Consider the following 15569-nt stretch of genomic DNA (forward strand, 5'->3'; position numbering starts at 1 on the left):
CAGTAGGTGAATGAATAAAGTGTGGTGCATCCAGACAATGAATATGACATAGAGCTAAAAAGAAATGAACTATCAAGCCACGAAAAAAAACATGCAGGAAACTTAAACGCATATTAGTATGTGAAAGAAGCCTATCTGAAAAGGCCTACATACTGCAGGGTTCTAACTATATAACATTTTGGAAAAGGTAGAAATATAGAGACTATAAAACATAAATGTTTTCAGGGTTGTTGGTGGTAGTAAGCAGAGATGAATAAGTGGAGCACAGTAGATTCTTAGGGCAAAACACTGTAATTCCCCGGTGGCTCAGTGGTAAAGCATCTGCCTGCAATGCAGGAGACTCTGGTTTGATTCCTAGGTTGGGAAGATCTGCTGGAGAAGGGATAGGCTACCCACTCGAGTATTCTTGGGCTTCCCTGGTGGCTCAGCTGGTAAAGAATCTGCCTTCAATGTGGGAGACCTGGGTTCTATCCCTGGGTTGGGAAGATCTGCTGGAGAAGGGAAGGTCTACCCACTCCAGTATTCTGGCCTGGAGAATTCCACGGGCTGTATAGTCCATGTGGTAGCAAAAAATCGGATATGACTGAGCAACTTTCACTTTCACTGTAATTTCTGTTATTAAAATAATGAATACATGTTACAAATTTCTACAAACTCATAGAACGTGCAACACTAAGTTTGAATCCAAGATGAATTATGGACTTTGGATAATGATGCATCAATTTTGGTTCAACCTTGGTAAAAAATGTATCATTCTGGTAGTGAAGTTAATAATGAGGGAGACTATTCAGGGGTTATATGAGAAGTATCTATAACATCCTCTAAATTGTGTTGTAAACCTTAAACTACTCTAAAAAATGTTTTGTTATTTTTTCCCTAAAGATAAAGCTTAGACAAAATTGAAATTTATAGAATTGAATGCAGGAATTTAAAAATCAATTTGTAAAAAAAGTACTGCTTCTCAACGCAACTACTTTTTCTTGGCTACTCCCATTTATCAAAGCAATTGGTCCCTGAATGTATGTGAAGATTGTCATCAGTATTTGGCTCTGAAATGCCTGCTACAAAATGTAAATTCTTGTTTCTAGGATAATCCTTGTCATTGGCAGGGACTCTATAGCTAGTAGGAAGTGCTGCAATGAAATCAACCCTTGGGCATAAGAGTGCTGGGTCCTTGACCAATAGAAAGAACTACTGACTGGTATTTAATATAGTGTTCTATGTCAATAAACAGAAAATATTTAGCTTGTGTTCTGAAGTTATATATACTGTGTTGTACAAGTTTCAAACCAATACAAATTTTTCTGTTCATAGATCACTGAAATTTAACAAAGACACATTTTCAGGGTTTTTTTTTTTGAATAACCTTGTCTCAATCTTAAAGTCAGTTATGAGCCCATAAAATTCTGGACATGGTATATTCAAGGGGGAGAAACAAATATGAATTTTAATCAACAGTTGGTATGTATAAAACCCAGGGAATTTGAAATCTACAATGCTTTTATTCTAAGCAGGTGTGCAAGACAAACTCCCTAGAAGATTTTTTTCCCCCAAGACTTCAACTATTTCTTTCTAAGAGGCTTCCAAACTATTTTGTTTGTACTTCTGCCCAGTAATGTCAGTTCACTTATAGAGACACTTTTACAACTCAGCAAAGAACACAGCAAAGGTTCCTGGTGGACTTCTACTATATAGTGAAATTATTAATTCTATGTATAGTATTGGGGCTTCCCTGGTGTCTCAGACAGTAAGCAATCTGCCTGCAATGTAGGAGACCAGGGTTCAATTTCTGGGTTGGGACGATCCCCTGGAGAAGGGAATAGTAACCCACTCCAGTATTCTGGCCCAGAGAATCCCATGGACAGAGGAACCTGGCGGGCTACAGTCCATGGGGTCTCAAAGAGCTGGAACACAACTGAGCATCTTTTACTTTCACTTTTCATACATACATAGTATTAAAATACTGATCCATGTTTACTCATTTTTCCCCTCATATCTAAACTTTGTTTTGCTATATTTTGTTCTAAATGTTTTTCCTATTATTTGTATCAAATATTTATATTTGATCACTTTATTATTATCTATATATTAATAGTACCCTTTTTTTTTCCAATTTTATTTACTTGAGTTAAGATTAAGTAGAAAAGTCAACCAATTTGATGGATGTGGTTTTTTACCCACAGCAACTGAAAAATCATAAAAGTTGGTAAGCTCTTAAATTACTAAGGTCTATGTCTATTAAACTTATAGTTAGTTTTGAAGATAATGTATTGCACTTCTTTAGAGATGAAATTCCTTCCATACTAAGAAGTTACAGTTTCTATATATTTATCTTCTATACAAAACATTACCTGTGGATCATAACTTTTGTATCCACCTTTGGAAAGCACAAAGTCCCAAATTCCACATTCAAATTGTATTAAAAATTAAGTGTTTCATTGAGAAAAAATCATTTTTTGAGATAAAAAAATTTGCATACTCTCACTCATGCTCCATCTATAGTTCCACTTTCTCCATTGGCAACTTCAACACACATTAAATGTATTGAATGCTTCCTTAAAAACTGCCTGCCCAATAGACACACTTGGAGAGAGGAAAACAGGAGTATCAAAATAAAAGGAATGTTCCCCTTGTAGGCAGGCTGGTTAATTGTATGTGTATTCATTTTGATTGATTTTTAAGACTTACGGAAAGAAAGTAACTTTTCAGTGCAGAAACAATTACAGCTGGAACTGCTATCCTTTACTGAATGAACAATGCTATTTATAAAGGAAGAAAATTACAAAAGGCTTGTTTCCTGCTGTTAATTTTGCTAGGGCAATGATTAGTATGACACTGCTGGGAGCTGCAGGAAACCTTTATGATACATGAGCAGGAAGGAGGTGACCTGATAAGTGGTGTTAATCATCAAATGCTCCAGTTAGTGAATGTGTCAACAAGGGGCCAGAGAGGAGTTATGCCTGCCCCCGCCCCCGAGAGTCATTGTGGAAAGTAATGTTAAGTAAAATTGGAAGTGACCTAAATCAGCAATTTTTTTACTTGAATCAATTGGAGGTAAGAAATAAAATTCTTGGTGGGAACAAGCGGTTATGTTAAAAGAAAATCAACAACAGGATTCAGTTCAGTCGCTCAGTCGTGTCTGACTCTTTACGACCCCATGAATCGCAGCACGCCAGGCCTCCCTGTCCATCACCAACTCCCGGAGTTTACCCAAACTCATGGCCATCGAGTTGGTGATGCTATCCAGCAATCTCATCCTCTGTCGTCCCCTTCTCCCTCCTGCCCCCAATCCTTCCCAGCATCAGGGTCTTTCCAAATGAGTCAACTCTTCACATGAGGTGGCCAAAGTATTGGAGTTTCAGCTTCAACATCAGTCCTTCCAATGAACACCCAGGGCTGATTTCCTTTAGGATGGACTGGCTGGATCTCCTTGCAGTCCAAAGGACTCTCAAGAGTCTTCTCCAACACCACAGTTCAAAAGCATCAATTCTTCGGAGCTCAGCTTTCTTCACAGTCCAACTCTCACATCCATACATGACTACTGGAAAAGCCATAGCCTTGACTAGACGGACCTTTGTTGGCAAAGCAATGTCTCTGCTTTTCAATATGCTGTCTAGGTTGGTCATAACTTTCCTTCTATTTTCTTTTTTCAGCTCTGTATTTAATTTATGTTAGTTTTCTAGAGCTGCTTCAACAAAGTACCATAAACACAGTGGCTTAAACACACAGAAATTTATTATTTCACAGTTTTGTAGTCTAGAAGTCCCAAATCAAGTTATCATCAAGTAGCAGAGGAGAACAAACTTGAGTTCATATTGGATCTATGCCTTTAGCTCTATCTCCTGTACTCTGTTGCCTTGCTTAGTCGTGCACAGGCATGACTGACCCTCCACCTTGGTAGAAGAATGTTGCCTAATAGCTTGAAATGTACAGGATAGCCCATTCTCAAGGCTTCGACCTTTAAAGGTGTAACACTTTACCATGCATATAGAGAAAAAGTTGCAAAACAGAAAATAACAATTGTCCTGTTGGAGGTCTATAGGAACACTGTGACTAGATCTATGTGGATGGTTGCAAGAACAAAGGACTCTGGTACCGAGAAGTTTGCAACAACCAATCACACCCCCTTCCCTTTTAGTATAAAAGAAATCTGAATTCTAACTTGGACAAGATGGCTTCTTTGGGGCACTAGTCTACCATATTCTCATCTATGGGCTTTCCAAATAAAGTCACTATTCCTTGCCCAGTAACTCATCTCTCAATTTATTGGCCTGTGGTGTGGTGAGAAGTATGTGCTTAGACTCAGCAACAAGTAGGTTCAGCTCTTTTTGAAGGCCAAGAAAAGAAGTGATTCCATGCCTCTCTTCCAGCTTCTGGAGGATTGTGCGTGATCTTTGTAGTGGAGAAGCATCACTCATCTCTGCCTTTAAATTCATATGGCTCTCTTCCTGTTTGTGTGTCTATCTCTAAATTTCCTTATTTTATAAGGTCACCACTCATATTGGATCAGGGCCCACCATAATGATCTTACTTTAATTTGATTATTTCTAGTTAGAGAGCCTATCTCCACCTAAAGTCATATTCTAAAGTACTGAGAGTTAGGACTGCAACATACCAATTTGGAAGTGGGTAGAGAGAGGCACAATTCAACCGACAAAGATTAAAAAATAGTGAATAGGCTGGACTTTCATTCTATAGCTTAAAAAAGGTAAAGTTTGAGCAATGACACATATACTTACCAAAAAGTCTGCAAGGGGCAGAAAATGAAAATATGTATATGTCAAAGCACTCTGAAATATCTGCAAATTAAAACTTTTTTTGCTGTAATATTTATAAAGATAGGGATCAACTGAATCTTAGCACTGTAACCTCCCTTTTCACATGAAGAAATCAAATTTACCTTGATATTAAAGGTACTGAAGAAATTACAAAGTTAATCAGAGACAGGACATGCCAGTTTAGTATAAAGACTAATAGGACACCCCAAACAGAAGGCAGATACGGTTTACTCTTTCTGGGTAAATTTTGTGCTTAGTAGGTCTTTCATCTTCTAGTAGCCACAAAACATGCAATTATTATTAGTTTTTAGTTTGCTACATGATTAACTTGTGTAGGTTCTAGAGGAAAGAGTAAATCTTAAAGATATACATGGTACCTCTGTGGTGAATAAAATTTTCATCAAAAGGAAGAACACTGTCAAAGAGAATTAACATACAATAACATATCTGTGCTGAAAATAAGTGGATCATATTTTAAATTTCACAAGTCATGTAACATCTCAATTGTTATAAGGTCACTGTAGAAATGATTATTACAAGGGTCATTTTTCACTTTATAGGTGGCAAATGCCAATGGGAACATGATAATACTTTCAATCATCAGTGACTGTATTGGACATTCTCACAAACACATTTGGTTTCCACACCATCCATGTCTCCTAGGATTGACAATTATCCTATGAGAAAACTATTGCAAAGAGAGCTTGAACAACAGGTTTTTTGTGTGTTTTGTTTGTTTTTATTATTTTAAGTCATGTAGTTGTGGAAGGCCTATTCCTTTTCTTAGAGTTTCCCTTCAATCTAGGTTTAAAATATGAGATTCTTGACTCTCTAAGGCTATTTCCAGTGTTTGGAGCCTGACAGAGCAGTCTAACTGCTGACCTGCTTCCATATTCAGCTAATTATGTTTGACAAGAAAATATTGATTCAGTCACAACATTTAGCAACTCATTTCTTCTCCAGAACTTTTAAGCTCATCTGGATTATTGCATAACCAGCTGGTTTGCCATTTGCCCATGTTTAGTCAAATGAGGGATTTTAATGCACTATATTATGATGAAAGCCGGTCAGGTTTGCCAACATGAAATAGCAACTATGTACAACTTACATGAGAGTTTTGTACATTAAGTCTAAAAATGTTAATAACCACTCTCCTGTATCCCCTTAGCAAAAAGCAAAACCAAAGAAAACAAAATCAACCAACTAGGCTCATGTAAAAATAGCCTCAATGCTAAAGTTCTTTATGTTCTCAGGGTGTATTCCTGTGAGTTCAGAAATCATGGTAAATAATTGTGAACTATCTAGTTCAAGTTCAAAGTCATTATTTAATAATTTTTTTTCAAACCTGGAATTTTGACAGCAACCAATATGTTTAATTTAGGTATACTGTAATACAGGGAGGAATGATTAATAGAATAGAAATAAACCTTGAGATATTACACGTTCTCTCCTGTTAATCTAGGTAAGGATATGCTATCATATTTGACCATTCTTGAGTCATACATCCGAGAACTGGAATCATTTTCTCATTTAAAAATTATTACTATTTGTAAAATTGCCTAGCCTACATATACAATGCTATTTATTTCTTTTTTCCTTTTTTGAAACTCTGTTTTATATAATTTTAATGAAAATTATTTTTAAAAATGTCTTACTGATTTTTAAGGACAGAAAGAGAGCAAATATATGTGTTCAAAATAATCAGTGTTAGTACATCTAGATTTTAAAATATTTTGTAGCTATATCAAAGAGGTAGACATAATTGATGCATGAATTTGAGGGGCAAATGTAATACAAAGAGAACAGAGGAGGAACAGGCATACCTTGGCTAATTCCAACTGTTGTAGAATTACTCAGTTACAAGATCTTCTGGGGTGGGGTGATTTCTTCCTTTTCCTGAAATTATAAGGTATTTATGACTTTTTGTAAATAACAGTTTTGAACTTTAAAAAACAGAACATGATCAGCTTAATCTGGAAATACCTGAGGTTTCTAGTTGTTATTGTTGTTTGAATTGTTTCAAATATGGTGCAAAAATCAGAGAAACATAAAGCAAAACACTTCCCTGAATGAACACTAGTTTAGTTTCCTCTAAAAGGAGGTATGTATTTGTGCATGGGTGTGATACTTGTGGATTTATGATTAGAACAGCTGGACAAAATGTAGCCACAGAACTCAATTTCACATTTCAGAAATACCTGTTAGCCTAGAGATGTGGTTGATGAGGAAGACTTAAGCATGCCTAGACCACTGTCCTGCGCATTTTGGGGAAGTTGTAATTATCACCCATTACATTGTGTACCCCAATACAGAAGAGTGAAGTCATTACTGAACATGGACCAATGGGTTGATGTCAACGTTTTTTCACCCCCACAGGCTGAGAATACAGCCAAGCAGAATTCTCCCATTCCAGATTGCATAGTGGAAGTCAGACCTCTAAGTTTGGTCCACTATTTTTCTATGGACCAGGGCTGAGATTGTAGCTTCATTTGCAAGAACGACATCATTGTCCAGTGCTCCAGGGTTTATTATTTGAAGTGTTATGGTCTGAATGTTTGTGTCCCCTAACAATTCATTTGCTGAAATCCTAAAATGCCCACAGAGACAGAATTAGGAGATGCAGCCTCTGGGAGGTACTTGGGTAATGAGGGTGTAGCCCCCATGAATGGGATTAGTGCTCTTGTAAGAGACCTCACAGAATTCCTTAGTTCCTTCCATCAAGTAAAGTTACAGTAAAAAGAGAGCTGTCTATGAAACAGGAAATGGACCTCATCAGACACTGAATGGTCGTGGACTTTCTAGACTGCAGAACTGTGAGAAATAAAATTCTATTGTTTATAAGCCCTTCAGTTTTTTATACTTCGTTATAGCAGCCCAAACCGACTAATACATGCAGCTTTGAAGATCAGTCCTGCCTATGTTTACTGGAATTACAAAAATGAAAAAAACCAAAACAAAACATTTAACTAGAGAATTTATGTTTCTATAGCTTTGAGATTTCCCTGTGTTTTGGCTTTTGAGGAGGGCAGAATGTGATGTCTTTAGTAACAGGCTTTATACCATAAACACCTTGCTTCCACAATAATGGGGTTGGTTTCACTATAAGAAAACTGCTGCTGCTGCTGCTAAGTCGCTTCAGTCGCGTCTGACTCTGTGCAATCCCATAGATGGCAACCCACCAGGCTCCTCTGTCCCTGGGATTCTCCAGGCAAGAACACTGGAGTGGGTTGCCATTGCCTTCTCCAATGCATGAAAATGGAAAGTGAAAGTGAAGTCGCTCAGTCATGTCCGACTCTTAGCGACCCCATGGACTGTAACCTACCAGGCTCCTCCGTCCATGGGATTTTCTAGGCAAGAGTACTGGAGTGGGGTGCCGTTGCCTTCTCCGATAAGAAAACTATTCTACCCTTTTTATTTGTGCTTCTTCTGATAGTAGCAAGAAGAGTAATGGCTGTGCTCCACCACTTACTTTTCTCCCCTTCACCGTCTCCCTGGCTACACCTCAACTAAATGATTCAGCTTGAGTAATGACCAGCAAGGAGTCACAGATGGGTTCTATTCTGCATCCCCTTTCAAATATAAAAATGTATTTTCATCTTGCTGGTTGGTTGTGGAGTACGAGTTGGCTAATTGTGCAGCACTTAGCTGAGAGTCTCTCAAATTATTTTATGACTGCAGATCATTCTAGAAAAGAAGAAATGATGTCTTATTTCATTGCACACTGGCCACCTATATCATCCCCTTATGGAAGAAAAGAGAGTGCAGATTTTCTTGTATCATTGTAAGCAGCATTGTGAAACTTTCTCAGGAGGGTGATTAGAAAACATCTGTAATCATCGCTGAAAGGACATCCAATCTGCATGAGATAGTTAATCCATCTCTCCTTCTCTCTGGCCAGCAGGATGCAAGAAATGAGACCCTTCTGATTTCTTCAGTAGAATTCTTTCTTGAGTTACAAAAGATACACAGCTTCATGTGAAATCCAAATGGCTTTTTAATAGGCTGCCCATTGTTTCTCTGGAATAAATACAAAAAAACTCTGCTGGAAGAAGTGGGCTTTCACCACTGTGAGAGGTGAGATCTATGATTTTGGAGAGCAGTTTATCCACAGTTAAGAAGAATATGATATTGTATGCATGCTGTTTTTCTTTTTGGTGCCATATTCTCAAGCCTCAGGGACTAGAAAATGTGGACAAGCTCACCGATGCTGTTTCAGGCAGGGACTTTGGCAAAATACAAAATGTAAAAATTTCCTAAAACCTTTCTCCCATTTGAACTTTTTTTTGGACCTCACAAGTGCTAGTATCTCAGATTCTGAGGAAATTCCAAGTCAGCTATGTCAGGAAAGATATTCTAAGAGCTGGAAATCAGAAAGACAATATAAGAAAAAGATCTATATGGAGAACACAGATGAAACAGCTTAGGAGATGGGTTTCAAATTAGGAGTCAAAGAAAAAGGGTCCAAAAAGAAGGCAGGAAGGTCAGAATTATGGCTCAGGAGAGTCAGTGAAGAGGGATGTCTGACAATGAGGTAGGAGTCATTAAAAGGTCAAATGTTAAAGGGGATGGGAAGAGCTGGAAAATACTAGTAACTGTGGCAATCGGACAGCTATTGGTTCCATGAGAATAGTTTCAGTGCATCAATGTGACTGAAGTCAGAGGTATGACGTAGAAAGTAAATTCAAGTTTGAAAGTAAAGAGGCAAATGGGGAAATGGGCTGATTTGAGGGTGGGTTGCTTATTTTTCTCATGGGAGTGAATTACCTACATCTATAGGTAAAGAATTTTGTAAACCAAGAACTTCCAGATATCCAAATGGGGTTTAGAAAAGGAAGAGGAACTAGAGATCAAACTGCCAACATTTGCTGGATTACAGAGAAAACAAGGGAATTTCAGAAAAACATCTATCTCTTTTTCATTGACTACCCTAAAGCCTTTGACTGTGTGGATCATGACAAACTGTGGAAAACTCTTAAACAGATGGGAATACCAGACCATCTTACCTGTCTCATGAGAAACTTGTATGTGGGTCAAGAAGTAACAGTTAGAACACTGTATGGAACACCTGATTGGTTCAAGACTGAGAAAGAAGTAGGATAAGGCTGTCTGCTGTTACCTGTTTGTTTAACCTGTATGCTGAGAACATCATCAGAAATCCCGGGCTGGAAGAATTACAAGATGGAATCAAGATAGGTAGGAGAAACATCAACAACCTCAGATATGTGGATGATACCACTCTAAAGGCAGAAAGTGAAGAGGAACTAATGAGCCTCTTGATGAGGGTGAAGGAGAAGAGTGAAAAAGCCTGCTTAAGACTAACTATTAAAAAAAACTAAGATCATGGCATCTGGCCCCATTACTTCATGGCAAATAGAGAGGGAAATTGTGGAAGTAGTAACAAATTTCCTCTTCTTGGGCTCAAAAGTCATTGCAGATGGTGACTGCAGCCATGAAATCAGAAGACAATTGCTTCCTGCCAGGAAGTGAAGTGAAGTGATAGTCGCTCAGTCATGTCCAACTCTTTGCAAACACATGGACTATACAGTCCATGGAATTCTCCAGACCAGAATACTGGAGTGGGTAGCCTTTCCCTTCTCCAGGGGAACTTCCCAACCTGGGGATTGAACCCAGCTCTCTCACATTGCAGGCAGATTCTTTACCAGCTAAGCCACAGGAAAGAAAAAAATTACAAACCTAGACAGTGTGCTGAAAGTCAGAGACATTACTCTGCCGACAAACGTCCTAGGGACAAGGCTATGGTCTTCCTAGACCTAGGCTAGATAGCATATTTAAAAGCAGAGACATTTCTTTCCCAACAAAGGTCTGTATAGTCAAAGCTATGGTTTTCCCAGTAGTCATGTATGGGTATGAGAGTTCTACCATAAAGAAGGCTGAGTGCTGAGGAATTGATGCTTTGGAACTGTGGTGTTGGAGAAGACTCTTGAGAGTCCCTGAACAGCAAGGAGATCAAACCAGTCAATCCTAAAGGAAATCAACCCTGAATATTCATTTGAAGGACAGAGGCTGAAGCTGAAACTCCAATACTTTGGCCACCTGATGCTAAGAGCCAGCTCATTAGAAAAGACCCTGATGCATGGAAAGATTGAAGGCAGGAGGAGAAGGGGATGACAGAGGATGAGATGGTTGGATGGCATCACGTAACTCAACGGACATGAGTTTGAGCAAGTTCTGGGATTGGTGAAGGACAGGGAAGCCTGGCGTGCTGCAGTCCATGGGGTTGCAGAGTCAGTCACCGCTATGCGACTGAATAACAACAATAATAACAATAATGGTCTTCCCAGTAGTCATGTAGGGTTGTTAGAACTGGACCATAAAGAAGGCAGAAGACCAAAGAATTGATGCCTTTCAACTGTGGTGCTAGAGAAGACTCCTGAACCTCCCTTGGACAGCAAGGAAATCAAACCAGTCAATCATAAGGGAGTTCAACCCTGAATATTCACTGGAAGGACTGATGCTAAAACTCCAGCATTTTGGTCATCTGATGTGAATAGACAACTCATTGGAAAAGTCCCTCATGCTGGGAACGATTGAGGGCCAGAGGGAGAAGAGGGCATCAGAGGATGAAATGACTGGACGGCATCACCGATGCAATGAACATGAATTTGGGCAAACTCTGGGAGATAGTGAGGGACAGGGAGGCCTGGCGTGCTGCAGTCCTTGGAATCACAGAGTCAGGCACAAATGGGTGACTAAACAACAGCAAAAATAATAGGTAAAGAAACAGATGGAGAGGTAAAATTGAAATGGGTTTTGTAGACATTTAAAATCATAATTTGGAAGCATATTTTTGTATAAAATTTTATATTTCTATGTAGAGGTAGGGTATGGTGTATCAGAGTATAGAAATTAAATTTATGTTTCCATGCCAATAAGTGGACAAATACATAACCTATAACGAATTAAGAGTCTGGGTGAATTCTGACATCAAATTATTATGATCCCTTGACAGAAAGCAACACTAAAGTAGAGGAAACTTCCTCCTTTCCCATCACTTTCACTCCTGCCCAGAAACCTGGTGGTCCTGTGATCAGACTGAAAGGATCAAACTTTGTGGTAATGCTTTGCAGCTCTCATAGATATGCATTTGAATCTATGAATCAATGTTTAGGAGACAAAGAAGAACAATGCCCCTTACCAGCCTTCCAGGCACATATCATGTCCACATATATTATAAAATAATTGGGGATTTCTGACACAAAACATTAAAGGTAAAGCTGGATGTACATAATATACTAGATTTTTTGACTTGACAAAAGGAATGACTAATATATATATAAGCATTCCTAGAAATAACACTTAAGAGATTTATTCTAAATAGTCAAGCAAATGGGGAACTACAACAAATGCTTTGCCTTATTATAATTTAAAAATTTAAAAAATGCAAAGAATCAGATACAGGTTAGGGTGAGGGTTAAGGACAGAATGTCCCATTCACTTGCTGCTCAGAGACTACTATTGATAACATTTTGGTGGTTTTACTTTGAAATTTTTATATTTATTTGAATCTGATAGAGATATAAATATGCATAATCCTTTTCCAGTGTCAAAAACTGTATAAAACAGCTTTATAATATCCCATCATGTCAGCAAATTAATTTATATAAAGATAGCTTAGTGTTGAAATTTAGGGAATAAATTAATCATAAGCATACAGTGCATTTTTATGATATTTTCCTTGTTATATGTTCTCAGAAGTAGAATCACAGAGTCAAATATATAGAAAATTTAAATGGATCTTGATGCTGCAAAATTTCCCCCAAATGTAGACCCAGTATAAACTCCCACTTATCATGCAAAAGTCTGCCTGGTTCTCTTTGCCCTCAATAAACGGCCTGTTGCCCCATCTCATTAAATATACATTTTTTTTTGGTAAGAAAGTATTTTACTGTTTACATAAAACATTACATTATCTTTGATGAGACACATTCTAAAAACCTTGAAAAATTACCCATTTATTTAAGTTTCAGTTCAGTTCAGTCGCTCAGTCGTGTCCGACTCTTTGCAACCCCGTGAACGCCAGGCCTCCCTGTCCATCACCAACCCCCGGAGTTTACCCAAACCCATGTCCATCAAGTCGGTGATGCCATCCAACCATCTCATCCTCTGTCATCCCCTTCTCCCTCCTGACCTCAGTCTTTCCCAGCATCAGGGTCTTTTCAAATGAGTTAGCTCTTCTCATCAGGTGGCCAAAGTATTAGAGTTTCAGCTTCAGCATCAGTCCTTCCAATGAACACCCAGGACTGATCTCCCTTAAGATGGACTGGTTGGATCTCCTTGCAGTCCAAGGGACTCTCAAGAGTCTTCTCCAACACCACAGTTCAAAAGCATCAATTCTTCAGCACTCAGCTTTCTTTATGGTCCAACTCTCACATCCATACATGACTCCTGGAAAAAACATAACCTTGACTAGACGGATCTTTGTTGACAAAGTAATGTCTCTGCTTTTTAATATGCTGTCTAGATTGGTCATAACTTTCCTTCCAAGGAGTAAGTGTTTTTTAATTTCATGGCTGCAATCACCATCTGCAGGGATTTTGGAGCCCAAAAATACAAAGTCAGCCACTGTTTCCCCATCTATTTGCCATGAAGTGATGGGACCGGATGCCGTGATGTTAGTTTTCTGAATGTTGAGCTTTAAGCCAGCTATTTCACTCTCCTTTTTCATCTTCATTAAGAGGTTCTTTAGTTCCTCTTTGCTTTCTACCATTAGAGTGGTGTCATCTACATATCTGAGTTTATTGATATTTCTCCCAGCAATCTTGATTCCAGCTTGTGTTTTATCCAGCCCAGTATTTTTTACCTTGTACTCTCTGCATAGAAGTTAAATAAGCAGAGTGATAATATACAGTCTTGATGTCTTCCTTTCCCAATTTTGATCCAGCCCATGGTTCCATGTTAAGTTCTATCTACTGCTTCTTGACCTGAACACCGGTTTCTCAGGAGACAGGAAAGGTGGTCTGGTATTCTCATCTCTTTAAGAATTTTCCACAGCTTGTTGTGATCCACACAAAGGCTTTAGTGTAGTCAATGAAGCAGAAATTTTTTCTGGAATTCCATTGCTTTTTCAGTTTGCATCTTTATATCAGAGAGAAGATTTTCAACTTACAAATCAAAAGATTCCCATATTCTAGATTTAGAGCTATTTTTCTTTTAAATGTTTTTCTTTCTCTTTGTTTAAAAAGTTTCATTTAGCTTAAGAAAGAAGACTTTTAAAAAAAGTTCCTATCAGGATCTGAATGTCAGTTTTCAATTTTGCCAACTTCTGATCACAGAATTACTTAGAAAAATATATCCTTCCAAATACCTTGTCAGATTTCAGCTGAGACAACAGTAAATATTCCTGGAAGTATTGAATGACCTCATGGACCCAAGTGTGTGCATGCTCAGTCATGTCTGACTCTTTATGACCCCATGGACTATAGCCCACCAGGCTCCTCTGTCCGTGGAATTTTCCAGGCAAGAATACTGGAGCAAGTTGTCATTTCCTGCTCCAGGGGATCTTCCTGACCCAGGGATTGAACCTGCATCTCTTGAATCTCCTGTATTGGCAGGCAGATTCTTTACCACTGCACCACCTGGGAAGCCAAGAGGCATCCCCAAAAAGGGTGTAAAAGATACTATCTTCCCAAGATTCAGAGTCATTCTCAAAGACAGCCCAACAAAAGAAAAATTATTCCCTGAGAGTTGACAATAGTCAGTAGGACTCCAGCTATGAATTTTGCACACCCAATTCTTCTTGGCAATATCTAGCCCCAAGTGGGGTGCAACTTACATTTCTGTTCAACCATATTTTGAGGCCCCCAGCCTGACAGTTGAACTGACTGCATATGAAAGAACCAAAAACCTGTGTGTCCCAGTTAGGAAAAAGCCAAGCCAAGTTCTTAGGACACAAAATGAGACAAACAAGAAGGCAATAACTGTCCCTAGGAGATAAAAGGATTGATAATCAATAAAGGGCAATGAAAAATTTTTATCTTTCTCTCTAAACTAGACACTACAGAGATGCAGGACAGCTGACGCTGGTAAGAATTCTCATCCTTTGCAGGCTTTGCCAATTTTCCCTGGATCCCATCTGCAGACTCCAGAGTAAATAAGTTTGCAGAAGAGAGTACTAGAATATGGCAAAGTTTCCCAATAATTTTAATTTTAGTTTCTCTCTGCCTATTTGAGGGAATAACTGGTAGCATTTTGCCAGCGAATCCTTCAGAGTTCCATCAATCCTGGGAGAGCCTGCCTTCAAGGGTAGATATGAGGGTACTGGAGTTGGTGTGGCAATCTTTGACTTTTGTTTATAATCTTGCAGTCTCTTCAGAGTGGAAAAGCAATTCATATAGAGAATTAGTAGACTAAATGTTCAGGTGACAAAAGATAGAGCGCAGTAGCAGAAGTCACATCAGTCTTATGATCTCTTGCTTTAGGTGCCTCCCGTGTCTTTAATTTTTCTGTAGTCTTTTGTAATGGACCTTCCAATAAAACTATAAATTTTCAAGTTTTTTTGTAGGTGTCTGCATGCAAATTAAAACAGGAATCCCATTCTGTTTGATTTGGAAATCCTTCTTCACTTGAATGATCCTGTCTAGTTGGAATGTCCCCTGTAATATACTTTGTAACTTTAGGTTGTTTAGTAACATTTTGCCATTTTTGCAGATATCTAGAGTTTTAAAACCACAGTCTTTAGACATAAAATCAGCAGATGTGCCAGAACGTGATACTCTCAACTCTTTGAAACTCGAGGATTCTATTTCTTTAGCTAATCCTTGCTTCTCTCGG

At 38.4% G+C, this 15569-nt stretch overlaps 1 long non-coding RNA gene across 1 annotated transcript in view; it reads right to left on the reverse strand.

The window, feature by feature from the left end:
• The window catches only part of LOC145527356 (uncharacterized), a 53713-nt gene that overhangs the window by 26444 nt on the left and 11700 nt on the right, over positions 1 to 15569 (reverse strand). The window contains exon 2 of the long non-coding RNA XR_014069709.1: positions 6602 to 6674. This is a non-coding gene — a long non-coding RNA (uncharacterized LOC145527356). The remainder of the gene's footprint in view (positions 1 to 6601; positions 6675 to 15569) is intronic.

The sequence above is a fragment of the Giraffa tippelskirchi genome, chromosome 11, assembly GCF_054371585.1.
Source record: "Giraffa tippelskirchi isolate mGirTip1 chromosome 11, T2T-mGirTip1v1.2.pri, whole genome shotgun sequence".
Lineage (NCBI taxonomy): Eukaryota > Metazoa > Chordata > Mammalia > Artiodactyla > Giraffidae > Giraffa > Giraffa tippelskirchi.